This window comes from Phodopus roborovskii, unplaced genomic scaffold (genome assembly GCF_943737965.1).
Source record: "Phodopus roborovskii unplaced genomic scaffold, PHOROB, whole genome shotgun sequence".
NCBI lineage: Eukaryota > Metazoa > Chordata > Mammalia > Rodentia > Cricetidae > Phodopus > Phodopus roborovskii.
In genome coordinates this window covers 31,954,119-31,981,830 of record NW_026126407.1, presented here as the reverse complement: position 1 = coordinate 31,981,830, position 27,712 = coordinate 31,954,119, and the positions used below count along the sequence as shown (strand labels likewise).

General features: G+C 38.8%; 1 protein-coding gene across 2 annotated transcripts in view; it reads right to left on the bottom strand.

The window, feature by feature from the left end:
• Positions 1-27,712, bottom strand: part of Sgcd (sarcoglycan delta) — a 510,909-nt gene that overhangs the window by 345,148 nt on the left and 138,049 nt on the right. Inside the window, exon 1 of one of the 2 annotated variants that reach the window (XM_051180863.1) lies at positions 8,457-8,743. The exons of the other annotated variant lie outside the window; for it this stretch is intronic. The gene's annotated coding sequence lies outside the window, so the exon portion shown is untranslated. Of the gene's footprint in view, positions 1-8,456; positions 8,744-27,712 lie in introns of those variants that run through there. 2 annotated transcript variants of the gene reach the window in all.

Genomic DNA, 27,712 nt, shown 5'->3' with positions numbered 1-27,712 from the left:
CATACTGGGTTGCCTCAACCACACAATAAGAGGGGTGATGTCGAGACTTACTGCAACCTGATATGCTGTTTGGTTGATATCCATAGGACACCTGCCCTTGTCTGAAGAGACAATGAAGATGGGGGGGCATGGGGGATGGGGACAGTGGGGAGGAATGGAAGGGGAGGAGGAAGAGGAAACAGGATCAGGATGCAATATATGAGGAGATAAAATAAGACAGTAAGGAATCCCTGGTTTAAAAACCTGTTTTCAAATTATTAATATGTTCCCAGATATAGGCAAATATCCATCAGACCATCATGACTACTAATTAAAAATATAATTTAAAATAATTTTTGTTAAAGGCAAGAGAAGCTTAGTTTTCCCTCAACTTGATATGCTGTGGTTTGTTGACACTCATAGGAGGCCTGCCCCTTTCTAAACAGAAGTAGAGGCGGCATGGATGGGGCGAGGGGAGCAGAGGGGAGGGAAACGGGAGGAAAGGAGGAAAGGTAAACTGCAGTTAGGATGGAAAATAGATGAAAAATTTAATGAAGAATCATCTTTGTTAGAGTTTGTCAATGGATATTATTAAGTTTAAATCAAAATAATATTTGATCAATAATATTTAACCATATATAATTCAGTCAGGGCATACATTACTCTAAGAATAGATATTTTTTTCATGTGAAGTAAACTCTCTCAAACCCATAAATTTTTATAGCATCATGAAAAACAGCTCCAGTAAATGGATGCATCTTTATATAGTGATTTGGTGGTTCTATAAAATTACCATTGATTCAGTGGATTCTCCCTTGACAAGTATTTGGCAAACATCTTCAGCTATTACCTGTGATCCTGGATGCCAGAAATGAAATCTATAGTCTAAAAGGAGATGTTCATCTCATTTTCAATCATTTCATTTTATAAAAAAAAAAAAAATTGAAGTTTACAGGTACAAGCACGAGAGTAAGAGTTACAAGTTGGACAGGAGAGATGGCTTAATATTTAAGAGCACTTCCAGCTTGCTGTTCTTGCAGACCACCCAGGCTCTATTCCCTGCACCCAGGACAGGAAGCTTACAACCACTTGTAACTCCAGTTCCAGAGGATTTGAAAGCCTCTTCTGGTCTCTTGAAGGTGGTGCACATACATGCATTCACATACACAAAATAAAATAAAAACTTATTAAAAGTTGTATCTTTTGTGAAGCATTTTGCATCCATGTTATGAGTTGGTGTACTCATTCACAAATGCATTTATGTCTATCAAGGTACAATTTGCACCTACTGAATATATGCAGATAGTAACTAGAGAGCTCAATGTGTTTTAGACATCTGTGCTTATTTGAAAATATGATACGACATATTTCTATCACTCTCAAAATTCCTCTCATGTTCTTTCTTTAAAAAATTATTCTCTATAAATCATGCATTTTCCATGTATATCTATGCCAGCATATTTGCATGTGAATACAGATACCCACAGAAGCCAGAAGAGGGTGTTGGATCATCTGGAGCCAGAGTTACAGGTGATTGTGAGCCATCTAACATGAGTGTTGGGAAACAAATCAGGTTCTCTGCAAAAACAGTACATACTCTTAACTACTGAACCATCTCTCCAAAGCCCTTTCTTAAACAACGCCCTCCCCTAGATACAGTGATTCATCTGACTTCTGTCATGTTTATAGCTTCTAACTCCAGCTACCACTCATGTGATGTTAGTTTTATGAACACTATTTCACTGTGAGCCTTGCTCCTAGATACCATATTAGCTTTTTCATCTCTCCTCAATCAGATACTAAACCCAGCATGACAGTGTTCTTATAGAGAATTAAGCCACTACTTAACGGTTTCCTGACTTCCATCCAATGAGCCCCACTTGAGGAGAACTGAGAAAGGGTCCTTTGAGTCACTATCTTCCAGAGTGTCATTGAGAAACTCTGCTGAGGCAAACAGAATTGAGCCATATAAATCCTCACTCAGTAGCCCAAATGAGTGAAGGAGGCATGTTCCACTCAAAGGAATAAGAACTGCCCAGAACCCCTCTGCCATGGCACCATGACAAATGAGACCACTCAGAATTTCACATGTAATGTTAAGATATAGCTCAGTAACTGAATGGAAAAGTGTGTGCCAGAGGGAGCTAAGCACAACTTAGAATGATCCCAGGATTCTAAGACCTTTGCAGAGCATCAGCAGTTTGAGGCCAACCAGGGCTACAAAGTTAAGACCCAGTCTCAACAAAGCAAATCCAAACAAAAACACTTTGTGAGCCTAAACGAATTTATAGAACACCACACAGATTTTGACTAGAGAATCCTCTGTATAGAATATATTGTGGGCAGCTTGTTTACATAGAGAGCAAGGCCACAGTCCTTTCTAAAGTGCACAGTCTACTTTGAAACTAGTGTTGGTCATGGCATCGCCAAAGTTATGTTATCTAGACTTGCCTCTTACCTGCACTCTGCTCTCGAGAGCAAGGAAGATGCTAACTGTGATGAACAGGCAGGTACTCAACAAGAGAAAAGAAAAAAAAAACACTATAGGGGTGTGATGTTGCCACTAAAAGAAGGAGAGGGAAAGAGCTAGAAATATTTTAACAAAAGAGGAGAGAGAAGATAGCCATAGAGTCACACTAGAATGGAAGAACAATGCTTTTCCCAGACCATCTGTCCTTCAGCAATCTTTTTTTCATGAACCACATCATGCCCAGTCCACATCCCCCACCAGAGACTTTCCAGCAGGATACTGTATAACGAACTGCTTTAAGAAGGCAGCTCACCCTGCTACTTATTAATTCTGAGCTCAGTGAAAATAGAATTAGTAGCCGACCACTTCAACGTTGGCAAGTAGTAGCAGGGCCTCCAGGCATTCCAAACACATCCTGTGGAAGTCAGGGTGTTCCCAACCGAGTCTGATCCTATCAAAGGAATTGGAAATGTGTTTTGCATAGACAGAGAGTCTGCTCCCTGACAGTACCATCTTTATCAGGGAATTGTGCTTGCTTTAATAGGCACCATTGCTTTACAAGAAGAATAAAGCAATTGTATCCACCTATACACCCCAAGCATTAGTACAGCCATCAGCAAAGAGTTGCTAGCAAATCAATCTCACAGGATTTATATATGAAGTGATCTGTGGTGACACAGTCCTCTGAATTCTGCAGGTCCAGCTGAGAGTCAGGTCAGGGGCCATAGTGAACAAGCTTTCCTTCAGAGGTGGCGGCTCACATTTGGCAACAGGACTCTGAAGCAATAATGAAGACAGTCACCTTTCCATGTGGCAGCAAAGGTGAAGTAATGGGGACAATGAAATGTGCAGAGGATTTCAGAGGGAATGCTCTGAGAAAGGAAGCTATGCAACTCAAAACAAAGCCCTCTCACCTCACTGGTGATCTGGAGTCTTTATCATGATCTGGTTATTTCATTCATTCTCAGTTGACCTGGCACCACAATAGTTAACTTTAACCATGCGCATACCTAAATATGTAAATGTTTACTCTGCACAGGGCTTTATGCTATGTGTATTCGGCATTCACAACACATTGTGAGGTAGATACTACACTAGTCCATCTACACTAGTCCATTTAAAGACTAGGACATTGGGGTCACAGAGTCAGGATCCCAATTCTCAGCTTTACTGCTCTTTTGCCAGGGCAAGATCATTTCATCTACTTTTATTTATTTGTTGTGCTCCCTCTCCCCGGCATCCACTCTCTTTCTTGCTTGGATGGCTGTATTAAAGTTCAGAGAAATATAATTTTTGTCAAACAATGGTTAACTACAATATTACAGAAGAGGATAAAGATGATATCATGGGTAAGGGTGGATGGAGGGATGAATAAAATGCTTCAAGATGTTCAGACTTGGGAAAGCAGATGAAGAGATTTTTTGAAAGGGGAAGGCCTTGGGATTGCAGGAATCACAGGTTTTGAGAAGCACAAAGAAACTACAAAGCACAAGCACCCCTCTAAACCTCAGATCCAGAGAAGAAGGGAGCTAAGGCATTCTAGAGATCTCTACCATCACTATTCCACTTCTAAAACCTATTTCTATGACAAACATGGCCTCAGAGGCCATGAGGAAGACATTGGGCTCCACAGTGCATAGAGCTACTTGGGCCTCTTTTTAATCATGCTTGAGGAAGCATTACCCAAGAGATTTTGGGGTACAGTGAGTGAAACTGTCATGCAAGACATTGTGTCACATCTTTTTGACATTTGCCACCAAAGCCAAACTAGTATTTCTGCAGTAGGCAAAAGTTAAAACAGTATTTCATAAGCCCATTAGTTTGACATGGCTTGAACTGAGAATTTGTCAATTTTCAGTTCAGATTCAGTAGTTTTTGAAAACTATATATGCTGGTGACTTCTGAGGGGTCCTATATAACTAAGACCCCCTTATACTGTTCATCTGTCTAATATGGCTTCTAAGAATCATTATTGAGCCAGAACACATAAAGCACACTCATGGCCCATACTTGTATCAAGAATCCAGAAACGCTGTCTCTATGCCTGCCCTTCTTAGGCAAGTAATCCTTTCTCTGGTCTTAGGGCTTACATCTTTATAATAGAATTTATAACAGAATAAATGGTTCACTTGGGTTACGAGTTCAAATGTATTTGGTTCTTGTTTGTTTGTTTGTTTGTTTGTTTGTTTATTTTTAGAATGCCAAGAACTTATGGCCAATACTTACAGACTTCCTACTTTTAGGTGCTAACAACACTCTGATTTGCATCAATGATCAAAAAAGCTTCACTTCAGAGTAAAAGACTGGCCAAAGACAGTCCTTAAACATTCCTCCATGGGGCCAGTGCCTGACCAGGGAGCTTTTGACCCAGTTATGTTTGTGTGCTTTGAGGCATCAGGACAAGACAATAATGAAAGACATTTCTTCCTGATTAAAAATGAGTTAGTAGGACAAATAATTCCCCTTCATGCTCTGTTACTACTTCCCTGTGCATGACACTTAAAAATAAATCTATAAATGAAGCCTATATGGAAGTAGGGGAAGCAATTCCCGCTGCCATAGTTCTGGCTTTATAAGTCTGATTTATAACCATATGTGAAAATAATCCCTTTAATACTTAGATTACTTTTAATATTTAGATTACTTTTAATACTTAGATTACTACAAGCAGGGTTTGAAGGACTGATGGCCAAAGGCAATCTTCACTGACCCAGCTTCCAAACTTTCTTTTCTAATGAAACCTCCTGCAAAATCCCAACAAACAATAAATTAATGCATCTGGGCTCCATCAGAACAAAGTGTTCCAAAACTATTCCTTTCCAGATGTCTACGGCAGTTCTATAAAGTCAGACCTGTCAGGAACACCATCTCTCAGTAGTGTCTTCTGGCAAATATACAATTCCCTGGCTTTGGGACTATGGATTCTCAAGCTTAGATCAGTACTGCCCCTATTGGAACATCCTCTTGTTCAATAAACCCTCAGTCATAGTCCTGCCTTTGGACTTCACCCTCTGATTGATATCACCCTAATTCTTGGTGATCTAGCACCAGATTAATGTCATGGTGGTTCTTGGCTTTCATAGTTGTGAGCTAATTTCCCTAATAAATATATCAATTGTCTGTCTATCATCATTTCATCTATCTGTAATCCTATCAATCATTGTCTATCAATTCTAACCATTTGTCCCCTTAACTACTCCTTCTATATACCTATCATCTATCTATTCTTCCAACTACTTATCATCTCCCTCTCCAATTGTCTCTGAATCTAGCTACCAACTTACTTACCTACCATCTCTCTACCCATCTCTCCTGTATGTCTCTGTTGATCATTTACCTACATGTTCTATCTTTTTACCTATCCCTTCTATTTATTAATGTTCTATCTGTGTTATCATCTGTCATGAATCTATTCTATCAATCACCTATCCCCTTTCTCCATCTGTGTGTTTCTGTAGCAAACTACATACCTATCATTTCTCTGTGCATGTCTAATTTATCATCTATCTACCTAATTATATTATAATCTATTTTCTATTCTTTTTCTTTCCCTATCACCCATGTTTTTGTCACCTGTTTCCTATCTACCCTTTATCAATCTTCTATCAGTCCTGTATCTCTACAGAGAAAAAAAAGAAATTTTTTCTCATTTAAAAAACAAAACAAAGCATATGTATCATGGACTTTTTCTTTCAAAACTTTGTTTTAATAAAGTAGGTCTAGCAGAGCCTGGAATAGCTTCATCCCAGTAGTGACTTGTTCATATCCACCTGGTCCCTTCATTCAATGCTCCTGCAGGAATAGCTCTGCAAGGAATAAATATGGGCTAAAATAAGGCCCCAAGAGCCTGCTCTCTCCTGCTTAGGAAATCTGAGCTCTCTGGGTAGTGTTATTCTTACAAGATGTGCTTTCTGATTACTTCCAGAAGGCACCGCAGGGCAGGCTGACCATAAGGTCTACCCTTATAGGGAAGGTAAACCAGCCTAGTGCACTGAGGTCATGATTTACCTGCATGTGAAGCCAAGCAGAGCAGTGTATGAAGGAGTCTAAGAAGTGTGCTAATTTCCTGTGCAAAGATCTCCCCTCCCTCTATACTCCATGCTCATTTTGCCAAGCTCTGTATGGGATCCACCTCTGCTCCAGATTTCTTCTCTATCTTCTTCCTCTCCACACCCCTTTCAAATATCAAGAGAGTTTGAGTTTCCCTCTTTCAAAACAATAAACTGTAGAGTTTCTTCCCAGTTTGGGCACTGCTCCACACAATCCTGCAACCTGGAGTTGCTATGTCATGCCTCTTTCTGCAGAAGCTTGACACAAACTAAATTTAGAGGGGATGACATTCCAGATCACTCCCTGTCTCTGTTCCTGGCAATGGGTCCTTGGCTGTGGTTCATGTCAGCTCCTAATCTGCCTGGGCATTAGAAAAGAGAGCTGTAGTCCAGCTTGACTTCAAACTGCCCTCCCTAGGCCTGTAGGGAGTCCTGAAGTTCTTTAAGCTGCTCCACCCTGCCCTACCCCATCCAACTCTACCCCTCCTGACACAAAACTGATATTAACAAGGAAAACAGGTGTGAGTCATTGCTCAAGACTGAGAAAGCCAGCTGTCAGTCACATAAGGATTTTGTCCTCCCATAACTAAACTATGGGGGAAAGAAAGTACTAGCTAACAATCTGAAAACTTTACTACCAGAATGACCTGCGTACCCATCTTAGGATGGGGAAACTAAATGGTAGATGCATCCCAGCATCTACCATTTATTCAGCCCCCACTTCATTGAGTACTGACAAGCTGCCTGTTAGGGGGTTCAGGATTCTGAATTAAACTCATCCCATTTTCCAAGGGAACCACTCAAGAGATCTAGCAGCTCTTTGCTAAGGAACTAGTAAGCAAGGACTCCACCCTTTCACCAATTTTCCCCAAGCAGGCTTTGCCCAGGTTCTCTCTGGAGAGCATTTCTGTGGCCATGAACTATGTTGCAAGGACCCCTACAGCAGGATGGATGAGCTTTAGTCCAGACTTATCTTAAAGACAGTGGCACTGTGGCTCTTGTCTTCTAAATACAGACACAGAAAGGAGTAACACCAAAGTCCTAGGAGGGCTATTACATGTATTACAATACAATGTATATGTATGAAAGAGAATTAAAATGGAAGAGGAAAGCCTAGGTCCCCTCCCCATCTCCCCATGCTAAAATTATTCATTATGTTTAATGCACTATTTTTAGTTAGGTGAAAATAAAATGAAGTAGTCAATAAAACACTCACACCGTTTGTGTCTATTTTTAGCAATGATTTGAAAATATACTGTTTTCTGCTACAGCTCTATTATCTGTTTTACAAGTATTTATTACCTGCAGGTTATTTCTGCCACTGAGTAAGAGGGGAATCGCTTACCAGAACATAATAACAGCCCGGCACATGTTAGGTAAATATATTACTGTCGTTCATATCTCATATAAGAAAGCCAAAATCATATATACAAATAAAAGACATCAGAAACCTTACACACATATCTGTTCCTACCAAAAACAGAAAACAAAATGCATTCCAAAATAAAAACTTCAAACTCTGTCTGATTCCCTCCAAAAGCAGAGCACTCGTTCACCCCGTCTTAAAACCTTTGAAGCATTAAGAACAGGAGCATTTCCATCAGAGATTTCTGTACTGTCAATGAAGTGCCCCATGAAGCAGAAAGGGAAACTTCCAGACCGCCAGAACAGAGTGACAACAGGAGGAATCCACACACTTTCCCTTTCCCAGTGGTGTTAGCTGTGAGTCCTAACTTTCAAAAGTGCCTGGACACTGTTGAAACTCAGTCCTCAAGTGCCTTTTGGGGGCAAACAAAGATGAGAACCACCAATCCCCTGTGATGGGCTGAAATGTGTTAATTAACACATACACACGCGACCCCCCCCATCCCGCTCCCCCCCCCCCCCCCCCAGTGTTTGTGAACAAACGCCAGACAAGGTAGCTAGTCTGGAAGGGCAAGAACTGCAAGATCCCCTACCTCTCCTCTGTTTCACAGAGTGGCGGATGAGAGTCCCCCGTGGTCCTGGGGAAAGCTGAGAGGCTCTGAAGGAGGTGGCCACTCAGCCCGCCCATGTGAGGAGGCCCTGCCTGCACTCAGGAGCTGCCCCAGTCAGATTTTCCAGCCGCACAACTGCAGCCAAGTCCCTGCCCATGCCTGAAGAATTTCCTGAACAGCATTCCCGGTCTTTCACTGCTTGCTTTGAAACCCTACTCTGCCTCTGCTTCGATCTGGTTTTGTCAAGCCCAGCTACTGGGCTGTCTCCAGATATCAATGGGAAACACGTGTGTGAGAACACAGCCTTGCTTCCTTGCAACTGTGCTCATGGCGTCTGCTGGGCTCACACTCACAGAAAGAAAGAAGGCTGTTTCTCAAAACGACTTGGATTTCCCAGCCATTCTCCACACAGGCTTTGCTCTGGGTACTAGATGCAATATACAAGCCACGTGTTTTTTTTTTTTTTTTTTCTTGTTTGTTTGTTTTTGTTTTGTTTTATTTTCTCGCAGTTTAATGATGTCTCTCTGTACCTTGCCTGTTCCACGTGGAATCCCACTGCCACGGGATTAGCCCTCCGTGCTCGGCTCTCCCTGGTCTTGATAATAAACTGACCGCAGCTGAGAGATACGAATTCTAATGCCATCTCCCTCTCTGGTTCTTCCTAACTTTTTCTTAAAATTTCAGTGGCTGGGGAAAGCAATATTTTTAGCATTTCCAGTTCCGTTTTTCCAAGTTGTCCTCTCCACCTGATTTGTGGTACATTCTGCAGCAACTAAAAATAGTACAATTATTTTTCTCAGGACTTTGGATACCTTTCGCTCTAAAGCTGTACAGGTTAGATGTACACTGACTATAACATTTTACATGCTGCGACAACTGTGTTAAGGTGACAGGAACGAGGAAGAACCTGGGACCAGAATGCATACCACATTGGTACAGCTGTAATTTTCGTTTTCCTAGGTGGCATTCCCTCAAGATGTTCTGGGTACCTCCTGCATTCTGTGGTCTACCTTTGGCATTTTCTCTTTGCTATCATAAAACAGTAGAAAAATCTTAAAAGACAGGAGCTTCTAAATGGAAGCTACCTATATCTAATAAGCCAAAGTAAAGCTTTCAAGTTAATATTGCACAAAACAAGTTAAAGAGGAGCATTTGGTATGAGACTTTTGTTTGTTTGTTTGTTGTTGTTCTTTGTTTCTTCTCCTCCTTCTGCCTTCCTCCTCCCCCCCCTTTTTCTTTTCCTGCTCCTCCTTCATCTTGGCATTAACATAAACCACATGTATTAGCAAAATTTTCCTTTTCTCTCTCTCATTCCTTCCCTCCCTCCTTCCTTTGTTTGTCTTCCCATTTTCTTGCCAAATTTTACAACTCTTTGTATTACCAGAAGGTGCTGCTGTAAATATTAGGATTCACTGAGATCAAGGCTTAGCATCAAATGATGATGGTGTGGTGTGTATTCAGGCATATGTGGCCAGAGACACCCATACAACCGAGGAACAGTAATTATAAAGCCAGAGAATTTAGTGCCTGTCCAATACAAATAGGCCCAAACCTTCATCTTACACAAAGAAATCCAAGCCTAGGGAGATGAAATGATTCACCCAGAGTTGTAAAGACAGTTAATGCTACAGCTCATGCCGGAGAAGGCCTTTTGGGGACCTGTTCTGTGTGCTGTCTATAATGTAATATATTCTGGGAAGGTGATATCACCCAGCTTTCAAGGAGCAGCCTTCAATCAGATCCGGGCAGAAGTTTTCCCTCTCCTCTAATTAGCTGTCCCAGCTGTAGGCTCTGGTTAACTCCTTTAATCTCTCTGGGCCTTGGTTTCAGCTGTGAATTAAGAGTAATAATTGGATCTATTTTGTAGAAATGGTTACTGATTCATTGAGGGAATTTATATGATGCATTTACAATAGTGCATGTAAACCATTTAAGTTTCTTTGTTGTTTTAGTGGAACAAAACCCAAATCCTTTCTTTTTTCGGAATTGTGTCCCTAGATATTTTGTGCTTTTTAATAAAGGAATATCAATTCTAACACGGGAATATAGTTGGAGCAATAAACCAGTCATCTGGCTACTTTCCATTTATTCACAAACAGAGCACTGGAGTCTTTCCTCCCAGTTAACTCTTCGGAAAGGCAAACAGTGGAATCAAACCAGCTGTGAGTCACACGAGGCAAGCCAAGTACCATTCAGAGAATTAGGTGTCCCCTCAGCACTAAGACTCAGAAGAGTAGTTCTATAAAGAGAAGGTCATTGGTAGTTACAATGCCCATGTTCAGAAATAGTTACATCCACAAAGACCAGCAACAATGTGAAATCCCCATGCTGAGAAAGAAATCATTCAGAGAAAACAGCTACTACAAATCTTAAAGAATTGGACATCTATTTGTCAGTTTTTACTCCCTTTGTCTTAGAGTCGGTGGCACCCAGTGCTTAATGAAGCTTCCTTCACTTCCCCTCCAAGAAAACAAAAGAGTTCAAGCAGTTATTAAATTTGAGTGGTTTACAAATGTTTCAGTTATTAAAGACAGGACAACTCACTAGGAAAACAAGCTCACAAAGTTTTATTTTCTTAATTTTTATGTGTTGAGTTTTATGTATGATAATACAGAGTGGTGTGCCCATTATAGCATCCAATAAATGCTCAAATAACCTAAGTGCAGCTAGTGTATAATACTAGTGTTTGGCTCGCAAAGGACGGTGGGGCTCATCCCTCATTCTCCTTCTCTTGCAAAGTTTCATCTGCATCAGTCAGTTCTTGAATTGCCTTTGATTACAGCAGAGAACAGTCATTCCAATTAGCCAAAAGACACAGAGAAACAGTGTCCTAAATCAACTGTAAGTCCACATGCAGTCCTGAAATCATGACAAGAGTGAGGAGGATGTTCTCAAGACTCTTCCTTCTATTCCCCTAGACTTCTCTTCATTGGAGTGTCATTTTTTATTCTCTCTGCTGAGCAGCAAAGCATTCCAAGCTGCTTCTCTGTCACTGAGAAAAATCCCAAGTCTCTTCCCAAATGGGGCTCTACTCCACAAGGTCCATCTTGATCCACATGATTACTGCAGAACATGTTTCTGATCACAAGAATAGGGTCATCATTTCAGCTGTATCTGTCACACATGATACCCTGGCAGGCTAAGGGAAGGGAATCAGCACCATCAATGCCACGTACATTGACTAGAATTAGCAAGAGATTCAGAAAAAGTAGAAGGTACAATAAAGTGCTAGGCAAGGTCTGGGGAAGTGCTCTTCCTGTGGAAGCATGGAGTCCTTAGTTCAAATCCCTACAGTCTAGGTAATAAATCAGGCATGGTCCCCATGTGTTTGTTATCCTAATGCTTGGAGTTGGGTAGAGTGATCTCTAGGGCTTGTTGGCAGCCAGCTTAGCTTCAGATTCAGCTAGACACTCTGTCTTAAATGGAAGTAAGGGTGAATGATAGAGAAGGACAATGCATAACACCTTCCTATAGCCTCTGAACCCATAGATTCCAACACACACACACACACACACACACACACACACACACACACACACACCACATGTAATCAACTATGAAAGTTCTAAGAGAATAACAATATACTTCAACATCTTTTCTGCGAAAAGCCCTCTTGGAATGGTATGAGGCAATACTATTTTATCATGTTCAAGCCAAAAACAATTGAATTCAACTTAATTAAATGAGTATCAGATTACTGAGGGGGTATTCTGATCTGATGCTCTCTTTCATTTGAGGGTTCATTTCCCAGTGAGGTGGCAACCCTGTTTGGATCTTCAGAATAGACTGAAAATACAGGGCCACTTTCCAACAGCCAAAGGCAAAGTAATCAACTGACTTTGAAGAGAAATTTTTGTGTAACAATTTGGGCATACTCATGGTTGAGTGACAGATGAATGACCCAAAATCCTGTGAGAATATCTTCATTGGCAAGACATAATGTCTAAGGTGGAGCCACTTCCAGTTTTGAAAATTCAGCTGTACACATGGTATACAGGAAAGGTTTCTCAGGAGCAGTCATAACCTTGAGAAGAAATTGGTACATGTGTGAATAGAAACACCCTTCTGAAAGCAATTAATGTAACAGCATGGAGAAAGTGCTTCTACACTAGAACAGTCAGCCCATACATTTTTTCCTTTTCACTATAAAAACACTTGTCAATTCTTTGAAATTTCTTTCTGGTCCATAATCTCTCCTAATGTTATAGCTTACTGAAAGTAAACTCTTGAAATACTATATTTTTTATTTAAAAATAAAATTTATTGATCAATAAAAGTGGTTCAGACTCCATGACAGCCAGAAATGAGAAAGAGCCATGTTTGAAAAAAAAATTCCACAACATCCCTTGTCTTTATTTGTACAATATCAGTAGTGCTTGGAACAAAACCCAACTGTTGAACATAGGAATTCCAAGTGCAATATAAATCACAGGAAAAACAAATGTATTAACTAAGAGCCATGCCTTAGAAACTTAGCTCCTGGATCTGGGAATTGGCTCAGTAAATAAAGCACTTGCTATGCAAGCCTGAAGAACTAAGTTCAGATCCCACTACCCATGTAAAAACAGGTCATGTCTGTGTTTGCCCATAACTGCAGTTCTTAGAGGAACAGCAGAAGAGGCAGACAGGTGGATCCTGATGGCTCATTGGCCAGGCATTGGTCAGACATCTAGTTGAATGTTGAGTTGGTAAAAATTCAGTGAGAGACCCTACCTCAAAAAATAAAGAGAAGTGATTGAGAGAGACATCCCAATATTAACCTCTGGCCCCTTCATGGTCAAATATGCCCTCCCACATGAGCATACACACACACACACACACACACACACACACACAAAACATGCTGAGTCCATGTGGTGTTGTACATATGGGCTTGTGTTTCAGGCTGGTTACTTGGCAGTGGATGATCTATCAGGATGTTCACACCTAGAGAGCACTGGTTCTTTTATCCCAGAAGCTCCTTATAGCTCTTCATCAGTAGTAGGACCTTGTGATATCTCTCTCATTCGTGATGACATGTCAACTAGCCCTTCAACTAGTGAATGTGTAAGGAAAATGGAATTCTGTTTAGCTGTAAAGAAAACAAACTCATAAAATTTACAATTAAAATGGTAGAACTAGAAAATACTATAGTGAATGAGGTAACCCAGATCCAGAAAGACAAATCACTGTGTATTTCAAAACCTTTTATGGTCACTAGATACATGACAGAAACCACACTGGGCAAACTCATAACTCACAATGAGTTTGAGATTAAATAGTTGTTGCATGAATGTCTATAACTTCCCTAATAATAAACAAAACTAGCATCGAAAATATTCTGCATCATTTCATAGTCTATTTGAAAAGAAAAGAAGTTTTCAAAAATTAAAAAAAGTAATTAAATCTTACAAGTGGCTGGCTGCAGATTTTCTTGGTTTGGGTTTGAAATTTGACAAACCTTGATTACTATCTCTTCAAAAAATATTTGCATGCATGTCCGTGCTTAATGCAGAGTCTTTCACAGTAGTTGGATTATGGAATCAGTTTAGGTGCCCATCCACAGCTAACAGACAAAGAAAACGGGGCTTTATTCAGCCATTGAAAAGAACAGGAATATATCATTTGCGGGCATGGTACAGAGCTGGGGGTCACTGTCTTCTTAATAAGATATGTGTGTAACTTAAACACTTTCATCCTTACCCATCATCCTCATCAGTAAAGTGGAATGGCAGCCTTCATGTGACATTAAAATATGGTCTGTTTTGGGGACTATCTCATTAGTTGGTATTTACATGTGTTTAGAATATAAGTATGCTTTGGTAGCAAGAGTCTATATTCGAACTGAACTTAAACATCCACTCTTAATTTCCTAATGGCTTAACTATTACAATTTAATCATATGATTTATTTTAGAGGTTATATTTATAAGCTTGACTTCATCATTACAGCTATGTATGCAATGCAGTTTACTTCTCCCATGCTATTCAGTGCCACTTCAAAGAGTCCTTCCTTAAAGCTAATTGGATCCAGATGGCCAGAATCACTCATCTGGGATTTACATCACTTCCTTTCTCTTTGTTTCTAGACACTTTCACTCAGCAAGCACTTTACCCATCTCTCTTGTCCACGAGTCAGCTTTTTAAGGCTTGGCTCTTTATCCAATGTTGGTCTTATACTATGAACTATCCTTTTTCCTTTCTTTCTATCTATCTATCTATCTATCTATCTATCTATCTATCTATCTATCTATCTATCTATCGGTCTGTCTGTCTATCTATCTATCTATCTATCTACCTACCTACCTACCTTTCTTTTTCTTTCTGTTTTCATTTATCTTTGGATTTGTATGGCTTCCCTATTGTGAAGCCACAAGACCTTTGTTAGTTGATTGTCTTCCTTGTGGATTTATTTCTAGCTCTCTACTCTGTTCCATGATCTATGTGTCTGTTTTAAATGTTAGTACCATCCTGATTTGATGCTCTCAGCTTTGTTCCTCTTGCTGAAGATTGTATTCTGGGAACTAGAAAGATTGTTCAGTGGGTTAAATACCTGCTTGAGCATAAGGAACTGAGTTCAATTTCTAGATCCTACAGGTCCAGGTGCACACCTTGAATTACACTGCTGGAGGCAGGTACAGGAAGATCACTGCGGTTTGCTAGCCAGTCAGCCTAGCTTAGTTGGAGAGATCATGGCTGAGTAAGAGACTCTGTCTCAAAAATAAAGGGAGACAACTGATATCAATATCTGGCCTCCACATATACACATATATGCATAGAAATTCACAGATAGGCAGGAAGGAAGGAAGGAAGGAAGGAAGGAAGGAAGGAAGGAAGGAAGGGAAAGAACAAAAGATAGATCGCTATTAGTTATTAGGGGTCTTTTCTGGTTCCAAACAAATAAGATTATCTTTCCTATTTCTATGACAAAAGGCATTGTAGTTTTGATGGAGATTGTTAGAGAATATGAATACTTTAACAATTTTTCTAGTCCATAAACACTGGGTGTTTTTCTTACATGTTTTTGTGGTCTTAACCTTGTTTAAATCGATAACTTAGAATTTTCAATGCATAAATCTTTTATGTCTCTGCTTCAATTTATTTATTCATAGGATTTAGTTATATTGGATAAAATTAAAGAAGGGAATTTCCTTCTCCTTTTTTTTCCTCTTTCCTTCATTTTTAGGCACCTTGCTTGTAAAACTGCAATTGGTTTTCCTATGTTGATTTTGAAACTTTAATGAATATGTTCATTGGCCATACCAGTTTCTTGAAGGCGTCTTTGGGATTTTCTATTTATACAACCATTTCATCCACAGAGATAAATTTCTTCTTTTCTGATTTGCACCCCTGCTTTTTATTTTGTTTTTTATAACTGCCTTAGCTAGGAACATTATAACCAATAAGAAGCTAAAAATAGTAACTATTTAGGGAACTTACACTGTTTGATAAGAACCCTCCACAAACAACAATCCCAAATAAAGTAGACAAACAAATGGCCATGTTTACTCATGTGCGGCATCAATAACACCTAGGGAAATGAAAATGAAAATCACAATGAAACTCTACTTCCCACCTTCTAGAGAGTCAGCCAGCAAAAAGACAAAAGATAACACTGTGGTACTAAGGGAAGTCTGTGTATTGCTGGTGGGGATGCAGATGGAGACAGTCATTTTGTAGGATAACAAAAGGAATGGCAAAAAAACCAACAACCCCCCCCCACATCAATACGTACCCCTAATGAAAGTCAAGTCAGAAGTTTCAAGAGATACTTGAACTCCCACATTCTTCAAAACATCAATCACTTCACCCAAGATATGAAAACCTAGTATCTATCAATAGATGAATGAATAGACAGATGAGATGGTTTGAATAAATGTCACTCAGACTCCTGAGTTACTCTTGATCCTCATCCTATAGTGCCATCTAATGGTGGTAGAATCTTCAAGACGTAGGGTTTAACTGAAGGAAATTACATCATTGGTGTACTCAAAGGGGATTCTGGGATGCCAGCTTCTTCCTTTCTTAGTCTTTGTCTCGTTTTTTGTTTGCTGGCTGCCCTGAGGTAAATAGCTTCAGCCTTAACTTTGGACTTCCACCATGATACAGTATTTCACCATAGACCCAAAGCATGGGGGAAATGAATAATGGACTAAAACTTCTAAAATTCATGGGCCAAGCCAGGTGTAGTAGGGCATATCTGTAGCCCCAGCACTTTAAAAGATGAAGCCGAATGATTGCTTGAGCCCATGAAATCAATGGGAGACTAAGCAACATAGCAAGACTCTTGTCTATACAAACAAGAAACTAAACTATAAACACTCAGCAAAGTAACTTTTCTTGATTTTACCTTAAGTATCTCAAGTATTGTGTCTCAGTAGCAGAGTGGACACCACACTAACATGATAGAAAAAGGAAAGAGGGAGCTGGAATTTACCTAGAGAAGTGGTGTTCATAGTGAGAGTTCTCCTGGATTAGAGTTTAATATAAAACCATGTATACAGAGTAGTTCATTTTAATTCAAGTAAGTTAATGTTAAAGTTTTATTTACTTTGTTTTATTTTATTTGCATTATGTTCTGTCTAATGGCATCTTTATCAATCAGTGTGACACCTAACTAATATCTTGTCTTTGTTGACTAAATATCAGAAGTTAGAAAACACAAACCTCCTTATTCATTACTATGGCCTTGATGCCTTGAATATTGAATTTTTGCAACTGAGCAATGTAGTGACTTTCCTCCACACTAACCATTGCTTCTGCTCAATTCATTTTATATTGTTGACTAAATCTGTTTTGTTCCTAAAGGCTCTGTTGCAGGTAGCTCTATGGCACTTCAAATACCTCACCACCAGCACAATGGCTACGTAGTTACAATTCCTTGGGACTTGAGGAAGTGTGAATATAGGTTTCCAAAAGGGAAGAAAAGATGCCTCAGTGCCAAGTAGGAGAAAATCAGGATGCCATGGTCTTGGTTGCATATTTTACACATTTTCACAGAATCCAAACAGAACAGCATGTGCTGAGACAAAATGAGTTATATTAATGGAGCATTCTAATAGTAAATTTGTGATGTATAATAGTAATATAAACAATAAAATTATCACTGGAGTTTTTATTTAATGGGGCACAATAACAAGACTGTAGCATCCAGCTTAACAGATCACAGCCTCACTATCAAGAAGCATAGATAATCATGATAGGTTTGCCATGTAAAACACATCTTTAGCCTCGAATACCCAGAGCATTTCACCCCTCAAATCTCATTTCCCACAATCTTTCTCAGATCCTTGAATTTTGTTTTTCAGAATATTTGGCTTTGCTGGATCTTATAATTTGTAACTAAAATTGGAGACATGGAGCCTTTCTTTATCAACATAATATTTACACATAACCACAGCAGCCAATGGTTAGTCAATGCCCAGTATGTGCTAGGTATGTTAATTACATCTTCTGGCTTTGCACAGTCTTATATGGGGCCAACTCAAGGGTTGGCACAATTCTTTGTGCGAACCACATAACAAATATGTTAGTCTTCCAGGCAGGGCAGTACCACATTCAACTATTACAGCATTTAAGCACCTAGCAAGAAAATATAAACGAACAGCATGCTTTGTTCTGATGTAATTTTATCTATAGATACCTACATTTAAATTCCATATATTTTATGTCATAAAATAATATTTTTCTGTTGGTCTACTTCAGTTATTTATGCATGTGAAAGTCGTTCTTTTTAAAGATTTTATTTTATTCTTTTGATTTTGAGACTATAATATAAACATACCATTCCTGTCTTCTGTTTCCTCCATCCAAGTCCTCCCACATGGTTTTATTTTTTTAGATTATGTGCATCTCTCTCTCTCTCTCTCTCTCTCTCTCTCTCTCTCTCTCTCTCTCTGTGTGTGTGTGGGGGGGGTACATAAACATGCAGGTAACCATAGAGCCAGGCCAGAAGAGAGGTTAGGATCCCCTGGAAGTGAAGTTGCAGGAGGTTATAAGCAGCCCAACATGGGTGGATGTCAGGAACCTAACTCAGGGTTTGGTTAATCACTGAGTAATCTCACTCCAGCCCCATTCTTAGACTATGAGCCTGAGGGGGGAAAAGTAGATAGAGGTCTAGATTTTGTCTGGGGAACCTAGTTTTCCAATTTTAAGCCATCAAAATATTTGATTCCAAGAAGTGAAACTCAGAAGGGCTTAATTATGAGCCAGAAACTACTGGCCAATAGAGTTGGGCATTCTGAGTCTCACTCCTGTTTTTGGTCATCTGGGAACATTTATAATCAGTACAAAGTCTATAATCTTCCTAGCCAAATTCTTGAACTACTGATAAACGAGTGGATTATGCCCAAGCTGGTATGTTTCTGCATTGACAAGCTATTGTCTTCAGTGTGGGTTTTATCTCATTTAGAAGAAAAGTAATTTTGATAAATCAAAATTAATAAGCTACACTTATATTTACTCATTGGTACTAAAAATGAAAATATGTAATCTTTCCTAATGTTATTAACATACCCTAAAATGCTTAAGTAAATAGCTTTCTATGATCATACCATATTTGTTTTAAATTTTAACAAGACTACTGAAGCCAACCATTTCCAGAAAATAAAAGGGGGAAGAATGGAATGGTGTAGAAAGGAGCAGGAGATTGAAGTGCTTTTAGTATTTTCTTACATAGTTAGGGCTGGAGGTTCACAAGTCCTCCTCCCTCCATGCTTGCATGTTGGTTGGTTTGTTCTTGTGCAAGTCTTAGACAGTTAAACAGAGCTGTGAGTTAATGAATACAATGATCCTCTCATGTCCAGAAGAGAGTTTCAACCCCCTTTTCTCAAACTATGGCTCATAATCTATTAACGCTACTTTTATAATATTCTCTGGTCTTGAGAAAAGAGGCCATGAAAAAGATGCCTTGTTTATGATTGAGGATTCCAGTCATATATCTACATTTTTACCAGTTGTGATTCTCTATATGAACAGCTATTCACTGCACAAGCCTCTCTTTTCTAGAGGAAGAGGGAAGCCAGTTTCCTCTAAAGGTGTGGTTTCTGGTAGGTGGATCATGTTCCAGAGGATGGCCCTATATCAATATGTATATAGATGACAATGTTTGGATTTAGTTGGTTAATTTTAAAAATGACATGAAGTTGGAAGGTAGACATGGAGAGGTCTGGAAGGAGTTAAAAGAGAAGAATTAGACAGTGAGTATGAGTTAAAAAACACTCCAAGCATTATGAAATTCTCCAAGAAAGAATTATGGATCTTTTTTTCTTACCATTAACACTCCTATAGTATAAGAGAAACATTGTCAAAGAATTAAGATACATTTCCCATTTTTCTAATGTGGGACTTCAAATATCACAAATCAGTTATCAATAATTATTTGTTAAATTGGTATAAGACTGCTCTACAAACCTTCAAGTTAAAAAAGGAGGGGGAAGAAGGAGGGGATGAATATCAATGTTATATAGATAAGGCATAAGCCTCCCCACAAGACCCCTGGTTTTGTTTTAGTAATTTCCTTTCTTCATGGCCAACTACATGCCAAAATATCAAATGAAAATTCTTGAAATAAGTAGTATTTAGGTCATATGTTGCATGTAGTTCTGAGAAATAGGATGAAATTTCATAGTACTCAGGTTTATTGCAGTATATTATTCAATGCCTTTTGTTATTGTGAATATCTTGCTGTTCCCATTTGTATATTAAACTTTATCATGGGAATACCTAAGTAAAAAAGAGCACAGTGTGAACAGAGTTTGATATTATTCATGCTTCTAGGCATGCTTTATGAAGGTAAGGTAGGCTTCTCTGCATGGATTGAGGACACACTGCTCAAGAGGAAATTAGTTGGAGAAAATGTTAGAAAAATCAAATTCCATTCATAGTGGAAGATAATAACTGTGCAGGGTTGATGGGAGATGTCATTTTGTATATGTTTCTCATACTGGTTAATGAATAAAACACTGTTGGCCAATAGGAAAGCAAGATAGGCGGGACTAGGAGACAAGGAGGAAATAGGAAGGAGTAAGGAGGAGCCAAGATGGAGAGACTGGGGAGACGAGACGCTGGCCCCTTTCCTCGGTAAGAAGACCACGTGGAAATACATAGAAATGGTTTAATACTTAAGACAGAGCTAGCCGATAAGAAACTAGTACCTGGCCAACAGAATTATATCATATACAGAGTCTCTGTGTGTTAATTGGGGCTGGCGTGGTGGCGTGACCAGACCAGCAGCTGGAGGAAAAACCATACTCTTTACAGTCAAAAGAAATTGCTTGATTTAAACATTATGGATGCTCAGGGAATTGATTAGTGAGAGTGAGAGTTCATGGCTAAAGCTAAACAAGACACTTCTATCACTCTATCTAAGGATCATGGATCATTAAGGAAGAAGGAAAGACTCGGAGCTGGGAGATAGGGAGAAAGGCTGTGAACTTCTGACTCCTTGGCATGGTACACCTCACTGCAGCTGTGGCTACTAGAACTGTTCTACACATGACTGGGGCTATCAACAGTCAATCATGGATGCAGGCGGGCCTCACATGGTACTTCCCCTTCCTAATAAATTATTATGTACAGGTGGATTATAGAGGTGGGGCAGGCATTGTCTTTAGTTGTATACCCACTGAGGTACCCTCCAGGTGCAAATGGAATCCAAAACCCATTGATATATGCATGAACAATGCTGGTTAGAAAAAAATCCCCTCCCCCATGAACCTGTGAGAGGAACATGTAGAATGTGGGCAGTGTGAGCAAACAGGAGATTAGAGATGATGTCTGTGTGGTGGGGGCAGGGGTCATGGGAACCAGAATGCACTTTGTATATGTTCAGAGCAAATCCAATAAAAGTTACATGCAAAAAAACCCATTAGTTATTTCAGCAGTCTGTGGGGGAAATTGAACTATACAATTCTCTTACTGGGATTGTTCTCTCGGTGATGATGAATAAGATAGTGATAACAATTCCAATTAATTTTCTTCAGCGAACTCTTCACCTCCTATCAGTTAAGTATCTTTTGTGTGTTATGTAATCATTACAAAAGCCCTATGATTAAGGCATTGGACTTCTTTCTGTTTATACATGAGGAAACAGAGGTACAGGGAGGTTAAACCAGTAGCCCAAACCACACATTGGAATAGTGGGTGAGAGACAAGAGTCCTGATCTGCTCAGCTCTAGCTGATAACACAATCTGCATCTTTAATTGCTATGTGAGATGGCTTCTCATTCCTATTAATGAATATAAAATTGAAGTAGAGTGGTGTTATGGTTTAATATTCTATATAAGTAATGAACTAATGTAATTTTAATATCACTTTGTAATCTATAAAATGCATTTGCACAGGCAATGTTTCACTTGGTTTCAACAGCTCCATATGGTACTTAAGGGTTGTCTTCTGCAGGTATATGAAACAAAGATATTCATACTCAAACAAGGCAAATTATTCATTGGAGATAACAAAACTGGCCAATGTCACCTCTGTGTATGTATCTAGGAACATGTCTAACTCATTATGCAAATGAGTTGGGGACAAGCAATCCCTTCCCAGCCTCCATGAAAACAATTGAGTCAGAGTTCTAAATTCCCAGACCTGTGGCCAACATGCAGTCAGTCAACCTACATATATAAAAGCAAATGTGCAATTCTAGGAAAATACTACATGTCTTAGGAGCAGTCTTGCAAGAGTAGTGAGTATTTAGACCCTTTTCACCAGAAGAAATCGGAGTGATTAACTGTCTCTACAGACATAAAGCAATTAAAACCCCTGTTGGTGTTTGATTTTCTGTTGCTGTAATAAGATCAACTGGGGGAGGAAAGGGTTTATTTTATCTACTGGTTATAGTCCATCATTGAGTGAAGCCATGGTAGGAACTCAAGGGAGGTGCTTGAAGCAGAAACCATGCAGGGGCATGCTTACAGGCTTGCTCCCAGTTTCACGTTCATAAAACTTTTATACATTCCAGGGGCACAGTGAGATGAGCCCTCCTACATCACTCAGCAATCAAGAAAATGCTACCCTCACCACATGTCCACAGATAAATCTGATAGAAGAAATCCCTTATTTGAGGTTCCTTCTGCTTAACTGTATCAAGTTGATAACCAAGATCAGCCATCATGACTATTATTTGTACTACTTGTTAATTTCATGTAATCACCAAACATGGAGTCAGGCAGTGACACAGTCTGTCAGTTCTGAAGTGCAAGAGCTGCTTCCAGTTTACAACGGTGTTTTCCAACGTTTTGTAAAAGCAAAAATACTGACTGATGGTTAAATTCATCAGCTCAAATATAGAAACAAGATAGAAGAGATTATTTGCTGTGTGGAGTATTGGACACATTGTCCTGCATAAAACAGCTACATGACTGTTCTCTTCCATGCATCCATCCATCCATCCATCCATCCATCCATCCATCCATCCATCCATCTATCTATCCATCCTACTTATCTATCTTCTATCTAACCTATTTCTTTCTAACTCTATATATCTAGCAAGCATATCTTTCTATATATTGTCTATAACTATATCTCTCTTCTATAATTCTATATCTGTCTATATCTATTATAGTACTTCTCCTTCCTACAATTATACATTTATCTGACTACCTCTCTAAATATATCCTCTACATCTATCTATATATCTGTCTTATCTATCTATCTATCTATCTATCTATCTATCTCCTGTCTACCTACCTATATCTACATAAAGAACATATCCAACTGGGTCATCTTTTAAAAATCACCATATAATTCTCTATTCTAAAATTCTATGATCCGTGATTATACAGGCCACATTTTTTCATTTCATGATCCTTTGGAAAAGAATCACTCCTCCATATTTACATCATGTTTTTGAAAACAATTAGATCTCTATTTCATGTAATGTAGGGAAAATTGGATACATTGAAAAATACAGGACCATAATTATTATTATTAGGAGACAAGATTAAACTATTTTCTGCTTGTGCTCAACAACCATACATGCCATACATGAAAGACAGCAAGTCTTTCATGGTGTTACTTATGGATCTAGCCTTGAGAAAACTCATATGAAGTGCCAGACTTTAACACAACAGGGAAGCTAGTTTCAGGCAGGGAGAGGAAGGTAGCAGGTGTCAGAACTACAGAGAAAGGAAAACACTTCTTAGAAGAAACTCTTTATAGCTAGTACAGCGCTAGGTAATTAAGAAACACACCAACTCATCTTAACCCTGGATGTATCTAACATATTCACTTTGCAAGTTCCTTGGGGTTTTTGCTAATTCTTTCCCCCTAATGGAAGATCATCAGTTCCTCTTTCTGGTCCATTCTACATGGAAGTCAAAATGGGATTGGAAGTTTCTTCTCTAGCCACTCACATTTTTTGTGTCCTTGTTTGCTTCTAAGAGCCTTATTATCAAAGGGCTGCAGAGATTGTTCCATGCTTTAGAGCAGTTGCTGTTCTTGTAGAGGACCTGGATTCTGATTCTATCCCTCATTTGGTGGCACACCACATTTGTAACTCAATTTCCAGGGAATCCAGTGCACTCTTATGGTCTCTACAGGCACCAAGTATGCACATGGTATACAGAGACACATGCAGGCAAACACTTATGCACATAAACTTTAAAACATATTCATTAAAAGGCCAAAATGCATATACAATTACACGTGATTAATGTCCTGTGAGTTTATTGTGTTTGGGTCATTTGCTATGAGATGGAATATTCAGGAGAGATGCAGCATTCACATTGTCCCATTTTAATGCTCGATTGCATAGTGTTTGGGACATATGCTTTCAAAATACCAATTTATCCATCCACAGTTTTTAGTAACTACAAAGAGCAACATAGAAAGATGATAGAGTAGGAAACACTAGAAAACTATCTTCCCAGCTAAATTTTGATTTTACTGACAGAATGTGTCTGATGCAAATACTTTATAGTTATCAAAAGCTAGTAAGTACCAAGAGAATAGCCAGTTATTAACCATTCTTAAATTCAGTCAGTTTTGGTTCACATGCAATAGTGGACAACCATCCCACAAAATCACTGGTGCCTTATCAGGGAGCTGTGTATGTATGTTTGTATGAGCTTGAAGGAGAGAAGGATGGTAAAGGGACCCTGGCTGCCAGATGTCAAGGGACCTCTGTCTGATTACTTCTGATCTCAGAGAGGCAACAGCAGCTGTTGCACCTGCTCCAATGTTGCAAGCCCTGACTCTAACTAAGGTCATTATTTTCAAGGGACTTACAGGGCTTGGGTTTCTTCTTCTCCTTTTTTTTTTTTTTTTTTTTTTTTTTTGCTACTTGTAAGATACAGGAATTAAAGACTATAGTACTTAACAGCAACTGAACATAGAAGGAGGAAAGTAAAGATACTATACACTTGCAACAAGAGCTGTAGGTTTCCAAAAAGACTTTACATTGATACTAAAGGTGGTCCTTAGCTCAGAAATAACTCACTATAATACAAAGGAACAAACTGGAAAAAAAACTACTTCAAAGAAAACCATGTTACATCATGGGAAAAGGGACAATCCGGTTTTCAGAGTTACCTGATTCAAATATTCATATTTCAACAGAATTACTATAATATGCACACTCAAACAGGAAATCTTAGCTCATTCCAAAGAATAAGTCAATAAAGATATCACTGCTAACAGGTATCTGATGACAGGTCTTTTAGACAAAGGCTACTTGACAGATTTAGATGACCCCTCCTGGATGGCATCACCCTACATGTTGAGTGGGGGGGCTGGGAGGGGAGGATGGTCAGGGTGCATGTGATGCGGGAGAGCTGAAAAGAGGGAGGGAGGGAAGGAGGGAGAGGGAACTGGGATCGATATGTAAAATTAAGAAAAACTGATTTTAAAAATTTGGGGAATTTAAGAAAGACAATAGACAAGGTTTGCAAAATATGTATGAAAAAGGAAAAACACCAAACATATTATATTTAAAATAAATCAATATGAAACTGTGGAATTTAAAAGCATAACACTTGAAGTGAAACACTCATTTGAGGGATTCAATGACCGATTTGAGCAGGCAGAGAGATGAAAGGGTCAGCACATTTGATAAAATACAATAATAGAAAGTATCAAGTTTGAGGGCTGCAGGAAAAAAAAGAAAAGGATGGAGAAAAGTAAAAAGAGTCTCAGGGACCCCTAGAAACACCAGCAAATAGATTAATACAGTCATGGTAGGAACCCCAGAATGAATGTACAGAAAGAAAGCAACAAAGAGATAATCTGAAAAAAAAAAAAATAAGAGCTGGCCACTTAACATTGTTCAAGAAAAACTAGAATATAAACATTAAAAAGCTCAACAATTTTCCAGATAAGCCCCAAAATACACATGGACACACACTGTAGCTGAAGTATACAGACAAGAGCTGAGAGTTTGATGGCAGTGATACAAAGATGACTCACCACAGGCCCAGGATCCAGAGATCACTGATAGAATCACCACAAGATTTCTCAACAAAACTTTGGATACCAAGGAACAGCAGATTATACACAGTATTCCAAGTTACAAGACTGTTTTATTGGTTAGTTTGCTTTTTACATTATTTATTTTGAATCACAAAGGGTAAAATACTAAAAGATTAAGCACTGTCAACTAAGAAAATTCCAAAAGTAGCAACTTAGAGTCATATGTTTTATAAATCAAATTGTAAAGTATGAGAAATTAAAACATTTCAAGACAAACAGAAACCTAATACTTCATTGCCAATGGAGCATCTTCTGTAGACATAGGAAAGAGAGAACCATGGTTGAAAAAGCAAGATACTGAATAGTAGTAACATGAAAAGTATGTGAAAGAATTGCAATCTAGTAATGCTAAATTAGAAAAAGCATACTTGTTTTCTACTCTATATTTTGTTTTCTGTATAACTGTGGAGATGAATGCAACAAAAATATCAATTTGTGTTTTCTGATATACAATGTAAAAGCATTATTTTGTGACATCAACAAGTACAAGAGGTGGGTGGCATTCTGGAAGGAACAGACTTGTATATTTGTGAAGGTTATCTTGTATAAATTTGAAAGCCATACTTGAGATTACAAATAGAATCTCCAGGATAATCACAAATAAGCAGGAAAGGAAAGGGATATATGCCAGCAGAAATAAGGGAAGAATTAGAGTGTTTTACTACATATTACCAACTAATCTGAAAGGAGCACAGTAACTCGGAAATGAAAGACAAAGAGCTACAAAGCAATTTAAAACAAACAGAAACAAACAAACAAAAAACTGGTCAGTCATCCCTTTCAAGCAATTAGTTTAAATGTAAATGGCTTAACTTCCCCAATCAAAAAATCAAGGTTGAGTAGATTCAGAAATCATCATCCAGTGGTCCTATATATAACAGAATCACTTATCACTCTACATTGAAGGACACCAACATATTTAAACTAAAATAATTTAAAAAAAGGTCATAGGCTGGAGAGATGACTCAATAGTTAAGAGCCTATTTGCTTTTGGAGGACTCAGGTTCAACTCTAGGCACCCATATGGTAGTTTACAAACAACTGTAACTTTAGTTATGAGGAATCCAATACCCCATTCTGACATCCATGGGAAATGGGCATGCATATAGTATACATATATACATGTAGAAAAAACAATCATGCACATAAAATAAACTGTCTAAAAAACTTCAAATACTGTCTCATAAAATAGAAACAAATAATGAACAAGGTTATATTAACATCAGAAAAACGGATTTCAATCTAAAAAGTATACATCAGGTAAACAACATTATAAATTAATAGAAGACTTTAATAAGGAAAGATTTACAACAACCAGTAATATATGTACTAAAGTAAGCTAGAGAGCCATTATATGTTTAAAGAGAAATCTGGCACTAGGGAAATGTCCATAGACCTACAAGGATGGCCCCAACTAACAATCTAAGCAATAGTGGAGAAGCTACCTTAAATGCCCTTCTCCTATAATGAGATTGATGACTATCTTATATGCCATCCTAGAGACTTTTTCAGTAACTGATGGAAGCAGAGGCAGAGACCCACAGTTAAACACTGAACCACATTCCTGGGATCCATTTGTAGAGAGGGAGGAGTGATTAGCGAAGGTGTCAAGACTAGGCTGGGGAAACCCACAGAAACAGCTGATCTGAACAAGGGGAGCTCATGGACCTCAGACTGACAGCTCAAAAACCAGCATAGGACAGAACCAGGCCCCCTAATGTGGATATCAGCTAGGAGACCTGGGCAGTCTATGTGGCCTCTAGTAGTGGAACAGTCTTTATCCCTAGTAT